This window comes from Melanotaenia boesemani, chromosome 17 (genome assembly GCF_017639745.1).
Source record: "Melanotaenia boesemani isolate fMelBoe1 chromosome 17, fMelBoe1.pri, whole genome shotgun sequence".
In the NCBI taxonomy this organism is placed as follows: Eukaryota; Metazoa; Chordata; class Actinopteri; order Atheriniformes; family Melanotaeniidae; genus Melanotaenia; species Melanotaenia boesemani.
Genome location: NC_055698.1, coordinates 6209808 through 6222506, shown reverse-complemented (window position 1 = coordinate 6222506; position 12699 = coordinate 6209808). Strand labels below are relative to the sequence as shown.

General features: G+C 39.3%; 1 protein-coding gene and 1 long non-coding RNA gene across 4 annotated transcripts in view; one reads left to right on the top strand and one right to left on the bottom strand.

Annotated features, from left to right (window-relative positions):
• The window catches only part of khdrbs3 (KH domain containing, RNA binding, signal transduction associated 3), a 165628-nt gene that overhangs the window by 39009 nt on the left and 113920 nt on the right, over positions 1-12699 (top strand). The window lies entirely within an intron of this gene.
• Positions 8288-12673, bottom strand: LOC121657083. The gene is made up of 4 exons (XR_006013513.1): positions 12596-12673; positions 8880-8923; positions 8658-8752; positions 8288-8564 (listed from the first exon to the last, which is right to left on the bottom strand). It is a non-coding gene; the product is annotated as an uncharacterized LOC121657083 (long non-coding RNA).

Here is a 12699-nt window from a genome sequence, read left to right as displayed (position 1 = left end):
ACTTGATTTACACACTTAATGATCATAAACCAGCATAAACACACAGAAATTAAATCTGAAATGGGGAAGTGCAATTGTTGTGCAAATGACCGACCCAACATAACAAACAAAGTTCCAGAAAGGAAAAAGAAAGCCAGTGGATTCATGCATTTTGTAGAGACAGCTGGAATCTAGACCCAAAAACAGAGCAGCCTTATAGGGAACACTAGTGTGACTGTCACATTAAGTCTATCACATTAGTGTTATTTTGAAAGCTATTTAACATCTCCCATTTATAGATCTTATGACGAAAACTGAATAAAATAAACTTCCAGTACATACCCATTTTCAGCCAGTGAAAACAATCATTCGCCACATATCGCTTTGATTTCGCTCACATATTGAAGCACAACCAGACATCCAAGTTTTTTATATACTTTCTGGCATGGCTTGGTTAATTTTCATAGTGAATCCCGATTCCTGGCCAGATGTAAATGTCAGTGGTCCACGGATTCGGTGGTAAGTCCCACAGAGACCCGCAGAAGGCAGTCCTAAGAGCTGAATCGTCTCTTGAAAACGTTTTGCCTCTCTTCCAAAACAAGAGACAAGAGAGACTTATTTATTTGAAGAAGCAAAAAGAAGTCCGGTTTTCTTTGATTCAAGCTTTTTAGGGTTACTATGACCTGGATGACAGAGAATCTGCACCAGCAGCTGATGACAATATTCACTTGTTTTCCCAAAACTGTTGGCAGCAGCCATTTGGAGATTTTAAAACTTGGGTGAGAAAAGTTATTTCTACTTACATACATGTTGTATTCATGTGATGTCACATTTGCCTCATTAATTAGTTTTTAAGCATAAAGTGGTGATCCACCTTGCTCATTGTAAGGCAGAGTGTGTTTGTAGTGCGGGATTTCTGCAGTACTGGAGGCTGCAGTTTCAGGACCACAATATCAAGACTTTTTTTTTTTTTTTTGAAAGAGTAAGAGTAACAAAGAGCAACACTAAATACACAATATCAATACTATAAAACATCAAAACATACTAAAGCAGAAATAAAGCAGGATTTGCCAGGACTTGTTCTAAATTACAACTGCTTTCACACATGAAGTTATAGGCTTCCAAGTTTTTCATTCATTCATCTGCTTGACCATGTCGTTCATTTGAGGCACCAGATCTTTCAAGATATTAAGGAACCCGATCAGTATTAGATCTTTCTTGGATAATGTATAAAGCTCTATACCATCACATAACTCAATTATATAGCGTATAAACTCTTATCTAAACAAAATACACTAAATACTCGTTAAATAACTTGTTTCCTTTCCATGCACAGCATTAGCTATTTTGGTTTTTTTATCCACCACTTTGTTCACAGTGGCCTATATATATATATATATATATATATATGTATATATATATATATATATATATATATTTTTACTCTCTTAGACTCTTAGACTCTGAGACAGAGGCAGGTTTGCTAAAGAGAATAAGCACATTTCCATAAAATGGAAATCCCGTAATTAAATCTTGATGAGACAAAAACAGAACACAAAGATTGGAAGTGAAGTCCTGTCATTCATGCAGCATCTCCAATTTTTCCTTTCAATTAGATAAATTAGTTAGCTGCACAAGAAGAAGTTCAGCATGCAACAGAAAATGATATATAGTCACATCATTCTAAGCAGAAAGTCATGACTCCAATCTAAAATAAAATTAATAACACTGCTGAACAACAGTAATTAGCATGAATGTAATTCCACTCTTCATGAATGATTCATGGGAAAATGTTTAATGCCTTAATCCCCCCCCCCCCCCCCCCCCCCCCCCCCCACTCCACACACAGGCCATCTTCTGTTCCCTGTCCTGAAGATGGCTTACCACCATCTTTCAGCTAAATTTAGCACCTGTGTGCCATTCTTAGCAGTCGTAGCCTCAAAGTGCAGGGTGCTCAGAAAAGTAAAAGTGAACGCTTTTTGTGTGCCGCCTAGAAATAAGAGACAAGTGTGTATCAGTTTCTGGTCTATTCAACAATATCGCTTACAGTAACTCTATATGTCGTCATGGGACACTGAGTAGGCACTGGAGTACATTTCACTGCTGTCCAAACTGTGTCTGATGCTGTGAGAGGTGGACGTAAGCAGTGATGTTATGTGCTTCAGAGAATATCTCTGTTAAAACGTACAGACATTTTAACGGAGAATAACTTGAAAGACAAAAGCTTTAATTTTAGTGGTTTATCCCTGGTTTCTCATCGAGGTCAAGTCTCCTGCAGACAATAATATGAGTCAAAATATCTCACACGAGTCAGCCTGCTACTAAAAAATATTAAGTCCAAGAGAAATGATCACACCAGACGCATTAATATTTGATAATCATGAAGTCGTTTAATCTCCTTTTGTAATTAAACTTTTGACAGTCATGTAATAAAGGTTCAGCCGAGGAAATGTGGAATATACATTTTACATAATTATTTAATTAGTTCCTGAACTCATTAGATTTTTTTGGATTTACATTGCATATAAATGGGGTTATATATAAATGGGAATATATATATAATATTTTTTTAGGTCAGCAGTGGTTTCTGTTTTGGTACTTTGCCAGAAGGCCATTTTTGCCCAGTCTCTTTCTTAAGGTGGAGTCATAAACACTGACCTTAACTGAGGCAAGTGAGGTCTGTATTGGATGTTGTTGTGGGATCTTTTGTGACCTCTTAGATGAGTCGCCGTTGTGCTCTTGGGGTAATTTTGGTTGATCGGCCACTCCTGGGAAGGTTAACTACTGTTCCATGCTTTTGCCAATAATGGCTCTCGCTAGGGCTGGATGTCATCAATAATTGCCTGAATCAATTTGATTAGATTCACAACAGCCTATTTTGATTAAATTTGTATTAAATCCAATCCCATTTGATACTGATTCTTTTACAGCTAATTATGAAACACCACCTATTTTTCTTGAATAATAAAGACATTCTTAGATAAGTTTCTTTTTTTTTGTTTGCTTTTGTTTTTTTAAACACTGAGCGGATTTACCTGATAATCAAAATAATCAGTTATCTAGGAGTAATCAGATTACTGTAGTAATCTGATCTGACACATCTACATACATTTCTGAAATACCATAATGATACAGTGTTTCCCCAGATTCAGAGCCAGAAATGCTGTAATGAAAACAAAAAAAGAAAAACCCACAGGACAGAAACAAAAAGTAAAGTTCATATCTCAGATAACGAGTTGATGTTAATAACACCTACAAAGAATGCTGGATCCATTTAAAGCCATAATACAACTCAATTGAAATTCCTTCAGTGATGGTAGATTCAACTTGTTCAGCTGTGCGCGTTGCCGTGATGACCGTGACGGCGTAACCCAGTGGCAACCTCCGTCGGTAAAAAGTAAAGCCTGTTGCGAAGTGCAAAAAATTGCAGTACACCACTCATCCGCTAGGGACTCCAAAACAGAGCAAATTCCCATAGACTCCTATGTTAAAAAGACCAACTCCACAGCAGAAATAAACATGTTTAAATCCTGGTACAAAAAACCATTTTAGGATTAACAGGTCAAGTTTACCTTCATGACAACTGTGAAGGGGTGAATTTTTTCTAACTCACCTCTTTAGATGTTATTTAATTTTGAAATTTGGCATAATTAGGGGCGTGTCCTTTTGATTGACCAGTATCCAATATCCGCGGCAAGAAGGGAGAGTGCAGCACAACCGTGGCTTTCAGCCTAGGCTAACAATGCACCTTAGCTTTAGCCCGCCTACCTCCATTAGCTGGGTAACTACCGTTAGTTCCGGGTTAGCTCAGTTAGCTCTCAGCTACAGGTAGCTCAGAGTTTGATGGCCGTCAATCATCCACCCCCACCTTCACAGTCCCCCTCTCAGCTCCACCTCTTTGCCCATTTTTTGATTTTCTGGGAATGACAACACGTGTGATGACGACGGTAGGAACCCGCCAATGAGCTTCAGTTCAGCTCTTCAGAAACCTACGGGTGACATCACGGCGGCTTCATCCATCTTTTATATACAGTCTATGGGTGTAACACGGTTGTCACGGTCAGGTTGACATGTTTTCCAACGTGTGCACTCTGTCCTCTGACAGAAACCTGTGTGTGTGTGTGTGTGTGTGTGCGTGTGTGGGTGTGTGTGTGTGTGTGTGTGTGTGTGCTCACTGCCATGGGCACAGAGAGCAGCTATGACATGCTGTTATGTAAACAAGATAAATAGCATAAGATTGTTTACTGTTTGATAAAAGGACAAAGTGTAAACTTGTTCTAGAGGAAATGTGACTTTAAATGCCCATATTGGATTAATTTAAACTACATGCGTGGTGACATCACTTTGTTGTTGAAGGTGACAGCACCGTTAATATTAGCTGCTAATATGAGTGCCGCTGTCTTATTGTTAGTTGCTAATACGCTGCAAAAGACTTTATAGATGAACGTAATCCATACTGGTGAATGAAAACTTCTGAACTTCACATTATCTTGGCAAGAGAGGCTGATTTTGGATCAAGGCAACACAGGAAACCAGTTGTGTGTACTGGATCTCACCAAGCTTTGGTAAGTAGGGTCACATTACCGAAAATGAGGACATTTACAAAAAAATAGATCGCCAAGTTTTATGAATTGATATTGGATTTTTTTCATTATTAAAATCGATAAATTGCTTTTTTTCACCCAGCCCTAGCTCTCACTGTGGTTTGCTGGAGTCCCAAAGCTTTAGAAATGATTATAACCTTTTCCAGGCTGATAGATCTCAATTACCTTCTTTCTCATTTGTTCCTGAATTTCATTGGACCTCGGCATGATGGTCTTACTTTGTCAGGCAAGTCCTATTTAAACGATTTATTGATTGAGAACAGGCGTGGGGCAGTAATCAGGCAAGAGATGTTGCATCGGATGGGAAAATGTAGCAGACAAACTAATGTTTTGAGAACTTGGGTTCTTGGAAACACTCTGGTACACAGTCCAGACCACTTGGTAGCAGTAATGCACCGATTTGTTTTCGCCAAATGCCAAAAAACAAAAACAAAAAGAAAAACTGGATTAAGGTGTGCTGCAGCAGGAAACATCCAAAACCTGCAGGACAGTGGCTCCTGAGGATTGACTTTGGACACCCCTGGTACAAGATTTATTGCCAAGAAAAATGGTAACAGTAAAGAAATAATCCACTAAAGACAAAACATCATAATTTTAACTAAAGAAATGACTTGGTGGGTCATGGGAATATACATTTTACATTGTACTTCACAAAAGTATTTCACCAGTTCCTCACATGACATTTTTCTGCATATACATTGCATATCAATATATATATATATATATATATATACATATATATATATATATATATATATATGAACTTGGCACAAAAAGTAAGAACATTTGTGGTACAGTGCTTCTTGATAATAACTGATACTGTTGAAAAGCCTGTTTAAAAGTTGAGTATGTAGTTGGACCCATGAAAAACTTGCCAGATATTCTCTGCCAATGTCAAACAGTTAAGTCTGTTACAACAGAACACGATTGACAGACGTAATAATCCGGTCTTTTCTCTTCCTCTTTCTTAATTTAATTCATTTCAATTCAGCTTTATTTGTATAGTGCCAGTTCACAACGAAGTCATCTCAGGGCACTTTAAATACAATTAATTCAAGCCAATTCATAACAAATGGACATCACATCCTGACTTTGAATCAATCACCCATCCTAAGCATGGCGATGGTGGAAAGGAAATTTTCCCTTTTAACAGGAAAGAAAAACCTATGCGCATCCTGGCACATCCCTCAGCAGTCTAAACCTATGGCATCATAACTAAGGGATGGCTAAACCAGCCCTGACTATAAGATTGATAAAGAAAAGGAGGATTTAAGCATTTAAGCCTAATTTTAAAGTTAAAGAGGGAGTCTGCCTCCCATACCCATTTTGGGAGTTGGTCCCATAAGAGAGGGGCCTGAAAGTTGAAGGCTCTGCCTCCCAATTTACTCTTAGAGATTCTTGGAACCACAACTAAACCTGCAAACTGAGAGCGAAGTGCTCTGTTGGGAAAATATGGAACTATGAGATATTTGATATACAATGGAGATTGGTCATAGAGAGCTTTGTATGTGAGGAGAATTTTAAATTCTATCCCAGATTTTACACAGGGAGCCAATGAAGAGACTAAAACTGGAGAAATGTGATCTCTCCTGCTAGTTCTAATCAGAACCCTTGCTGCAGTGTCAGTAGGAACATAACACGACACCAGGGAAAATACAGATTATATTCAACAAATGCAAAACAGAGCTGCTGCTTTTCCCTCCCCTGCAGAGCAAAGTTCACAACCAAAAAAATAAACTTCTTTCAGCGCATCTTTCTATAAACTGCAAGCCTGAGATTTTTCCTACTGCGTGGGTAGGAGCTCAGATCATGACATCTTCCACATACCACTCATGACATTTCACATCTTCGACAGAAACCTTTATGAGTAAACTTTTCTAAGCAACATGCATTGAAAAATAAGGAGCCCAAATGCTTTGGATGCCTAATGGTCTTAAAGCATTCACACAATAATGGAGAATAAAGGAGAATAAAGTCAGGGAGAAGAAATAGAAGTGAAAGCAAAACAAATCCCTCACAAGGGGAATATCATCTGTGCAAGCAAGTCTGTTAAGGAAAAATATAGTAAGTCTTTGCTCTTCAGAGTCCTCTGAGCCTCATCAGGTCCTCTCTCAGAACGGTAAAACTCGTCATGGCCTGCTCCCTGAGCAGTGGGAGTAAGAAGCGTCTTTTTAGGCATCTAAAACTGCTTCAAGGTCTCAAACCTCAGCTTAATCAAGACATTTCTTTTTGATCCAGTGTTACTTTGGTCTCACAGTTATGGATTTTTCACATCATTTTAAAGAAAGTCATGCTCCAATTTATGGTATTATGGCAACAACTGAGAGAATGTGAGGGGAGAAATTTATGTTAAGAGTGCTCTTTCATAACTGATTGCAGTGTTAGTAGTTATTACTGAACAGTATATATATATATATATATATATCTCCCAAAATCATTGTTTACATTGGCTGACTATGGCAGTACATCCATGGCCTTAAATAAAATTATCTCAAATTTAACAAAGCATACTGTTGGCTAATCAGCACATTGACATGACACTAAAAATGGATTATTGTATAAAATCAAAACAAAACTTTACCAACATTTCAGTGCAAATATGGAGCTTTAACTAGCCCAAGTTTATCCCTTTCTCCTTGTTTTTTTTTCTTTCCAAAATCTTCCTGTTTCCTACCAAACTCTGTTAAAGTTTGCGTTCCCAGATTTTGCAACAGAAACAAGTAACCTGATCTATGAAAACAAGCCTAACACACACCCCATCTTAAATATCCAAAAATAAGACAAGCAATGGTGTTCTTAAAAAAGCAAGCCCAAACTTGCTCACAATAAGTGGATCTGGCAACTCTGTAGCCTATAGCATGCACTTTTAAGTTCAGTGTTGGGAAAGTTAAATTTTTACATGAACTAGTTCAAAGTTCAGTTCACACATTTTAAATGAACCAGTTCAGTTCATAGTTCATAATTAATTTTTTTTAACTAAGTTCACATTTCTAAAAATGAACAAGTTCTTTTTCCCCAATATGTTGATGCGAGTTATTACCCTCAGGATACTGATATTTTCCTATTGTTCCCACCATTCAGTCCACACTTGTAACCAGCTGCAGCTTTCACTCCTACAGTATAAAACATGAGGAAAAACTTGCTTGAATGCTTGAATGATCTTTTTTAATGAGGAATTATTGAACTATCTGAGGTAGGAACCAGATAAGGTTTGTGCTCCAGGACTGCTGCTGGGTCTCTGGGCCGCCCTAGTCTGCCTGTAGCCTCCGTGGAGGTGTGATCATATTTGCACGATCACACTCATCTCTGCTCAATCCTGACTCTTCATACTTTGCATGCTGACACAGTTACCGAGTTGTCCAGTGGGTTTATACATAAGCTATTTTTGTTTAGGATTTTTTTGTTTGTTTGTTTGTTTATTTATTTATTTTTTTATTTAATGGGTGTGTCCAGGGCTGGACTGGGACAAAAAATCGGCCCGGACATATTGAGCCCAGACCAGCCCACCAGGTATTGATGGAAAAACAATTAAGCCTAATAAATTTAAAACCACACCATTCTCTCGGACAGTTATTCTACTTAGTAGAAACAAAAAGGCTGCTTGATCTAAACAAGATATAATGGCATAGCCAAAATTAAGACAAGGGAATAATGGAATATGTTTACTGATGAATATTATTATTAATAAATGAGAGATTTAGCAATATTTTTAGAGATTATTTATTCCACACAAACAGCAGAGTAGCAAAGAATATTTCCTCCAACATGGAACCCTTCAAAAAGTGATAGGAGACAGACAGAAAAAGGTGAGAAAGAATAACACTTGATGGACTTACTCAGGTGATCACAGTACTGGTCTATGTACTCCAGAGAAATAGTTGAATAATCAGTTCCATGCAGTACTTACAGTACTTGGAGAGAACCAAAAGGATGCATGGTGTACTCAATCTCCTGAACAAATGAACAACATATTCTTGGATCCTAAAAAGTATGACAAAATATGACACAGTAGAGCAAAAATTAGATAGATATTACTAAAAGTGAGTACTGTTTTCATAAACAGTATGTACCCACCATATTAATAAACCATATTAATAAAGTCAGCATTGACATCCAGTAGCAGCAAAACTCAGGTCAGCAGCACATAATATTTCCTCAAACATGGAACCCTTTAAATAGTGAAAGAAAACAGGGAAAGAAAGATGAGAAAGAATAAGACTTGATGGACTTACTCAGGTGATCACAGTACTGGTATTTAGAAAATTAGTTGAATCACCAATTCTATGCAGTACTTACTTTGAGGAAACCACAGCAGGCTTCCAAAAATGAGTGACAGCATCCTATAAAACAGTGACAGGTTAAGGCTGGAGAAACAACCAATGTTTATACAGTATATGTTTATGCAATGGCAGTAAAGTTTAATCTAATATCTGATACCTTATAATGAGTGTTTTGATCATTTTTTTTCCCTCATCAAGCTACAAAAGCAACTTTCTCAACAGCTCACTCTTCTCAGCTACCCGATCAATGACCATGTCGGAGTCCAATGACATGAGAATGTCCTTTTCAGTGGCCATGAGCATAAACATCTGTAGCCTGTTCGCGGACAGGCTGCTTCTGAGTCTGCTTTTAATAAATTTGAGTGTTGAGAATGTTCTTTCACAGGCTACCTGAGTCAGAGAGAGGGTCAGCAGGTACTTGTATGCAAGCCCAAGGAGACGATAAACATCTGAGAGCATGTTGAACCGTCTGAGAAGTTGATAGCAGCACAGTGGGCAATTTTTGCACGAATCACAGCTTTTGGTCACAATCTCACTTTCTTGTTCCCATTCTGCAGATCCATCCTCTGCTGTTCTGGTCTTGTACTCATCCACATGAGATGCCTTAAGCCTGTCCCACTGTCCAGCAAAACTTTTCAGTTCTGACTGGAGGTTATTTACAGTTGCCCTGCTATCAAATTTGAGGAGACATGTGCTGAGGTTTTGAAGTGCATTACTAGGGAGAGAAGCAGTTCTGACCTGATCAAACTTTCTGGGATCTAGCCATGCCAAATCAGCAAGAAGAGAACCATGTGTGACAAATCTTCTGTGGATTGCCTCAATGGCTGTGTCCAGAATGGTATTGTGCACTTTCACCTCATATGCTTTGTCAGCATTAATGGGTACCTCATCATCAGCCATCTCTCCAGCCCTGCTTTTTCTCTTCTTTGCTCTTCTCGGGTAGTGCAGCTTCCACTTCCATCTCAGTATTGTCTTCTCTCTCCTCCAGTTGCTCATTTGTCCATTTCACAAATGTGTCTGCAGCTGTCTTCACAATTGTGAAATTCCGAGAGATGCTTTTGAGGCTCTCTTGTGTGGCAGTCACCATACGATGGGCTGAGAGGATGTCCATTGCCATCGACTGGAGGTACTTGGACAGTGGGGTTGTTTGCTCAAACACTCGAAGGAAAATCTGTGCTGTTAAAACAGTTTCATATTTCAAGAGACACTCCTTATAGCCCCGTGCTTTGGCACGAACAGCTGGTTTTTCTTTTTCCCGTTTTTCAATGGCCTCCAGTGTAAGCACTGCATCAATGAAGAGGCCATTTTCCGGTTTTCCAAAATGTCCAAAGATTTTTTGGAGAGCATCATGCTTGGTTCACCACCTAGTCTCACCTATTGGACTCAGACGTCTGTGTCTCCTCTCTTCTGGGGTTTGTTTCTCCCACAGATTAATCCTCTGATAGGACTCTTTGATGAACACAGCGATGTCATTAACCAGACTGAAAAGTGTTCCACTTTCAATGACACTTTGTGTCGTGTCAGCAAGCACAAGATTAAGTACATGTGCATAGCACCACACATGCACATGAGTTGGACCCTGCGAGGTCATCAGTGCTGAAAAGCCTTTATATTGGCCCTGCATATTTGATGCCCCATCTGTTGCATTACCGATGCACATGGTTTTGTCCACATTCAGATGCTGCAAAACTCCTGAGAGCAAGTTCACAAAGTTCTGCCCTGTTGCAGCTTCGCACCTCACTATAGCAACAAGCCTCTCTTGCACAGCCTCAGTGACATACCTGAGGATAACTGAACACTGATCATAGCCTGTTATGTCCTGAGTTGTGTCTAACTGAACAGAAAACATTCCAGCTTTCTGGACGTCACTGGCAATTCTCTCTTGGATGAGGTGCCCGAGTGTGTCAATCACCGAGTCAACGGTTGTTTTGGAGAGTAGGGTGATGAGAGACCCTCTACCTCTTGATCCACTGGACTGATGCAACTTCCTGCTTTTTTCAATACAGTTATTTAGATGTTCTCTAATCAGTTCCAAAAAGTTACCATGGTCAATGCTATCGTCATCCAAGGTGTATGCGGCCTCATTCTCCACCTGCCTATAGCTCAGCCCCCTCTTCCCAAGTACTTTGACCACATTCACTACTCGATCCAAAACTTGGCGTCTCTTTTTGACTTGTTCCCTATGAGCTGACATCTGATTACCAGAGAACAAGCTGCTGATGTTGCTTTTTGAGCTCCTTAAGAAAAAAGCTTCAACACATGTCTGGTGTGCAGCGCTCTTTTCATGCTCCTCTGTGCGCACATGTACATGTCGCCAATCACTCATGCCTGTAATAAATGTGCTGGTATCAGTCCGCTTTGCGAATGCCAGACACACAAAGCAGAACAATAAATGGCGTTCTTTGCAATAAGTGAGCCACTTCCTGCTGGTGCCATCTTTACAGGTGAACACCCTCATCAAAACTGCACTGCTGGTATCCTGCTGTGGGTGGTGATCTAAGAATGCCTGTAACATAGCAGGCTCAGGCCGAGCAAAGTAGTCTATGCCTTGGCTCTGTCTCTGCTCCTCAGTCTCTCTCTCCTGCTCCTCAGTCTCTCTCTCCTGCTCCTCTGTCTCTCTCTCCTGCTCCTCAGTCTCTCTCTCCTGCTCCTCTGTCTCTCTCTCCTGCTCCTCAGTCTCTCTCTCCTGCTCCTCTGTCTCTCTCTCCTGCTCCTCTGTCTCTCTCTCCTGCTCCTCAGTCTCTCTCTCCTGCTCCTCTGTCTCTCTCTCCTGCTCCTCTGTCTCTCTCTCCTGCTCCTCTGTCTCTCTCTCCTGCTCCTCTGTCTCTCTCTCCTGCTCCTCTGTCTCTCTCACACACAGCTCAACTGGTGATGGTGAATCAACCTGGTGTAACATAGAAATATTGACATAATTTGTTAAGATTATGTTATTCTGTTGCCAGATAACTAAGTCACAAAAACCTGCATTAAATAATCAGTAATATTATGGCCAAGTTATTATTTGATGAAAAACTACATAAACCAAGTAAAGAAATTATGCAATGACTGATGCTATTATCTCTTGTTAAATCTACATGATCCTCATATCATGATTACAATCTCAAGGCCACATTTTACCAGATAAATTAAGGCCTTCTAAAATATTTCATTAAAAAAAAACATTTTAAATTGAACAGAAACATACAAGTGTGATAATGAATGACGTTGTTAGTAATTAAAAAAGATTAAAACACAGCATATCAAGAATAAAGACAAATACTTTAAAATAGTAACTTTAAACCCAAAGCGACTTTCATGTTTTTTGCAGCTTTACATCTCCTGGCAATGTTAATTTAATTCAATTCAAATTGAATCTGCCAGTGCAGAGAAAGTATGATGAATATATCCTCATCATTTACTAGGTCAACATTTGTGCTCTGTTGAGCTTTATCTTTCTTAGTAAATTTTCTAAAAAGTGTGTGTTTATATGCCAATAAGTAAAACACTGAAATATTTATCTATTTAAGACTATACCTAGCTACCTAATGGATAAAATTACTAAAGCATTAAAATCACAATAAGTATAGCATCGACCAAAAAACTGCACACCGGTAGAAAAGCCCACTAGCTAGCATGTAGAATTAGCTTTAGCCTGCTTGTAACTAGTAGCTCAAGAGTAAGCGAGCACAAAGAAAATATGCCAAACACCAAATAAACTTTATCTAAACTGACCAGGTACAGTTTATTTCTTACCTGAAGTGCAGTTTTCTCTCCACTTGCACGGCCAGTCGCCGGCGTCGCGGGTCTCCCGTCCTGCCCTCCCTTCCCCTCAGCCACCTGCCGGCCACTTCCACCAT